We start from the raw sequence: 4,941 nt of genomic DNA on the forward strand, positions 1-4,941 counted from the left end.
ACGCCATAAAAATAAAAAAATACAAACTATGAGAAAATTGAAATTTTGCCCACCTTACTTCCCAAAAAAGGTAATAAAAGTGATCAAAAAAGTCGCATGTACACCAAAATAGTACTAATCAAACCGTCATCTCATCCCGCAAAAAATAGATAATCGCCCAAAAACTGAAAAAACTATGGCTCTTAGACTATGGAAACACTAAAACATGATTTTTTTTGTTTCAAAAATGAAATCATTGTGTAAAACTTACATAAATAAAAATAAAGTATACATATTAGGTATCGCCGCGTCCGTATCGACCGGCTCTATAAAAATATCACATGACCTAACCCCTCAGATGTACACCGTAAAAATTTTTTTTTAAAAACGGTGTAAAAAAAGCTATTTTTTGCCATCTTACGTCACAAAAAGTGTAATAGCAGGAGGGCGGAGCTTGACCGCGGACTGGATGGCAGCCTGAGAGAGCTCTCTCCTGCCGAGTACAAGCACTGGCATTAAAAACAGCATTAATTCGCCAAAATTATGGGCAAAGTTGGCAGATATCAGCCAGGGGAAGACGAAGGAGCCGCTAGGTCGAAGATGAACCAGGCAGCGGTAACGAAACTCTTTGCAAAGAGGAATACGCAATCTCCCGCCTCACAAACTAAGATGGCGCCGGAACCTCCTGAGAAGAGAGAATCGGAGGAGGAACGCCGTTCTAGCAGTGAAGATGAACAGACCCCGGACGATACACTCACCGCGGCTGTGCTAAAAAGAACCCTGACCCAGGCACTGAGACCGGTAAGGGAAGATCTTGCTGATATTAAGACTGACTTACATGCTCTGGGCTTCAGAACGGAGGCCCTTGAGACGACATGTTCAGAGCTCACTGCACACGCCACAGGCCTAGCGACCAGAACAGAGCAATTGGAAGCTCATGTAAATACGGCGTACACATTAATAGAAGACCAGGAGAATAGAAGTCGCCGTAAAAATATCAGGTTTAAGGGGTTACCTGAATCATGGGCTAATGAGGCACTTCCTAAGGTGGCAAAAGAAATATTTGTGGAGCTATTGGGGCCAGACCGAGGCCTAGGAATAGTGATAGAACGCATACATAGAGCCCTCCGCTCAAAACCAAAGCCCAGTGATCCACCGCGTGATGTAATTTGTGGACTACTCTCATTTGTGGACACAGCAGCGATACTGAGTTCGGCCAGAGAAAAGAGCCCTATCTCATATGAAGGAACCGAGATTTCTCTTTACCAGGATATCGCCCCTTCTACCCTCCAGAAGCGGCGGATGTTGCGGCCGTTATTGGAAAAATTACGGGCTAAACACCTACAATATGCCTGGCTGTTTCCATTTGGGATCTCCATAATGAAAAATGAGAAGAGAGTGATCATAAAAACGCCTGCTGATCTTGAGAACGCGTGGTCTATCCTGGGTATAGAACCCATAGAGATTCCATCATGGTCGCCGGCAGCAGATCTGATAAGGTTACCACTCTTACCTCAGCTAGAGGAATGGCACACATCTTCTCGCCCTAAACCCCAGAGAATGAAGAGATCAACATCTCACAACAAGTCGCCACATCGTTGACCCAAGGACTTACTATGTTATACCTTGCTATTTCTCTCACCCTGATTTGGCACCGGACGTTTCACAGACAGCTCGATCGGAGCTGAATCGGTTCCAGTTAACATAATGGAATAGACACTTCACCTTGTTTTGGAGAAGATCGTTTGAGGCAAAGTTCCAGATGACTGCTAGCTAGGCTTATTAATGCTGATTTATCCTCTCATTCTCCTTCTTTCCCCTTTCTTTTTCCCTATTCCCTCCCCTTCCTTCCTTTCTTATTTCTCCTCCTTGGTCTTCACCTAGACGCTGGACGGCAAGACATGGAAAAAGGACTCTATTCTGGTCTGATATTTAATAATACATAAGTATAATGAATGCCCCGTATTACTAAGATGGTAAATATGTCTGTTTGTAAGGAAGTTTTGTACACCCCTCTTTCCAACCCTTCCCTTCCCCTTTCTTTACTTACTCTTAATTATAGACAGTTGAGAGGTAGCTGTAAGCTATAAGACTCAGGAATAGTTGTAAGAAATAAGGGTCTGTGAACATAAAGTAACACAGCTAGATAGCTCAGAAGAGATCTCATCTTATTGTCTTATACAGCTGCAGGTTAATGTCTTAGCTTAGTGTGTACCACAGAAATTCTATTACTCTCTTATGTTATATATTATATTATTTTTACCTCATAGGTAGATGACTTATCTACAGCTTTACCTAAATGCCTAATGATAGGTTTTAGCAGCAGTATCTAAACTGATACTCTACTAGTTTTCAGTTACCAGATAGACCAAATACAAAGAGTTTACCTCTCCACCCCCTTCTTCTTTTCACCCCCTCCCTTCTTTCCCATGTGTTTTTTCTAGCTAAATAAGCTTATACTTATATCACTGGATGTTGTTGGTACCATATGCCATAATCAGGGGTTACATCAGTTGGCGAGTTGCCCTTTTTGATTAACATAATGTTAGTGCTTGTACACCACAGGTCAAGAATTGTTCTTAACTTGAACACCTGTTCTCTCCGCCCTGAGTTTTTACCTCACACAAAAACTCATTTACTTGCTTCAAAGTTTGAGGCTCATATTATACTTTACCCCTCACGCCAGGTCTCCCTTTTGGGCTTATAGCCTTATTGGTTTTCATACTTGGATACTGAGTGAGGTGAAGTTTGTTCACACGCTACTATTTTTATTTTTATTGTTTTGTTTTTACCTCCCTTCCCCTTCCCATTTCTACTCCTGCACCCTCCCTGCAAGGTTGGTGGTAAAGTCAAGGTATGAGTGAAATCAAGTGTGTAACCTTTAACGTAAGGGGCCTAAATACCCCTAACAAGCGGCATCACGTACTGGATATGCTCAAGAAACTTAAAGCTTCTATTCTCTTTTTACAAGAGACTCATTTTAAAAAAGATAAAATTCCCAAGTTACCCTCTAAATATTACACAAACTGGTGCCACTCCTGTCACACCACTTCGGCTTCTAAAGGTGTGTCGATAGCAGTACACAAATCAGTTCCTATAAAAATTATGAAACAGCACACAGACTTAGAGGGTAGAATGCTGTTTTTGAGAGTGCAAATTTATAATACAAAACTTACTTTAGCAAATTTATATGCGCCTAATCACGGTCAAGTTCCTTGGCTTCTTGATGCATTAGATAAACTTAAAGTATTTGCAGATGGACCTATAATTTTGGGTGGGGACTTGAATGTAACTTTAAATCCGTTATTGGATTCCTCTACAAATAAGTCGAGCGCTTCCCATCATGCTTTGGCTAGATTACGCTCTAAACTTTCTGAACTTTTTCTTTCAGACATTTGGCGGCTGCAGAATCCCTCCGCTCGGGACTATTCCTACTTTTCTTCAGTACACAACTCGCATCAAAGACTGGACTACCTAATGGTCCATGCTTCTTTATTGCCATGGGTAACGACCACAGGTATTTCGAGCATAACACTCTCAGACCATGCACCAGCCCATTTTTCCCTCACATTGTCAGATGTTATTCCCGCAACTTGGAGATGGCGCTTGAATGAGCAAATTTTAGAAAATACTAATGCATTCTTAGATATACAGTCGCAACTTAAGTTCTTTTTCGAAATAAACAAAAATTCAGGACCAAAGAGTCCAATAATATGGGAATCTCATAAAGCTTTTGTCAGAGGGCTATTTATTTCATGGGGCTCTAAGTTAAAAAAGGAAAGGCAAAAAGTCACAGATGATCTGTTAGAACAAATTTCAATATTAGAGAAAGAACATAAAAATAGCAGTCTAAGGGAAACGCAAGAGAAACTGAGAATCTTGAGAGAAAAGCTCCTCACTCATTTGCAAAATAAATCGGCCAAAGCTTACTTGCATTTTAGACACAAATTATATGCACACGGAAATAAAGGGGGGAAGCTTATGACGGCACTGCTTAAAAAAGAGAAAGCTAAGCAACACATCCATAAAATTAAGGATCATACGGGGAAAGTAACTTCATCTCTCCCAGAGATGGCTGCAGCGTTCCAAAAATATTATTTAGAATTATACAATATAGACAAAACTAACACTACATATAGTGACAGACAGAAGAAAAGCCTAATAGATAACTTCTTACAAGGTATTTCCTTACCAAAATTAGACCAAGCAATGACAAACTCCCTTCTTACTCCTATAACACAGAAGGAAGTTTCTGTGGTCCTCGCCTCCTTCCCCCCGGGAGAAAGCCCAGGACCGGATGGTCTGCCTTTGCTCTATTACAAAAAATTGCAAGATGTAATCATGCCTCATCTTGTGGATCTCTGCTCTTCATTATTTGAGGGTACACCACTACCTAGACAAACTCAAGAAGCTCATATTACCCTTATAGCAAAAGAGGGAAAAAATCTAGAAGAATGTGGGAGCTATAGACCTATCTCACTTCTAAATTTAGACTTAAAAATATGGGCTAAGCTTTTATCCTTAAGAATAAAGAAACTTTTACCTCATTTGATAGGTGAGGAACAGTCGGGTTTTGTCCCGGGGAGGGAGGGGAGGACCAACACGATTAAGCTTCTTACCGCAATTCACCAGGCACATGCAGAAAATAGATCATTGGTCCTTCTCGGAGTAGATGCCGAGAAGGCCTTTGATAGGGTGAGTTGGATTTTTATGCGCTCCACTCTTATAAAGTTTGGTTTCCCAGAAAGCTTCATAGAAGCTATATTTTCGCTATATTCTCAACCTTCAGCTTCTCTGCTGGTAAATGATTATTTATCATCTCCCTTTGAGATAGCGAATGGCACCAGGCAGGGTTGCCCTCTCTCTCCAACTTTGTTTGTTCTGGTTATGGAGACATTGCTTCAGAGGGTAAGACAACACCCGCACATTAAAGGATTCCCTACTCCTGAAGGTGAATTAAAG

The sequence above is a fragment of the Bufo bufo genome, chromosome 4 (genome assembly GCF_905171765.1).
Source record: "Bufo bufo chromosome 4, aBufBuf1.1, whole genome shotgun sequence".
Taxonomy (NCBI): domain Eukaryota; kingdom Metazoa; phylum Chordata; class Amphibia; order Anura; family Bufonidae; genus Bufo; species Bufo bufo.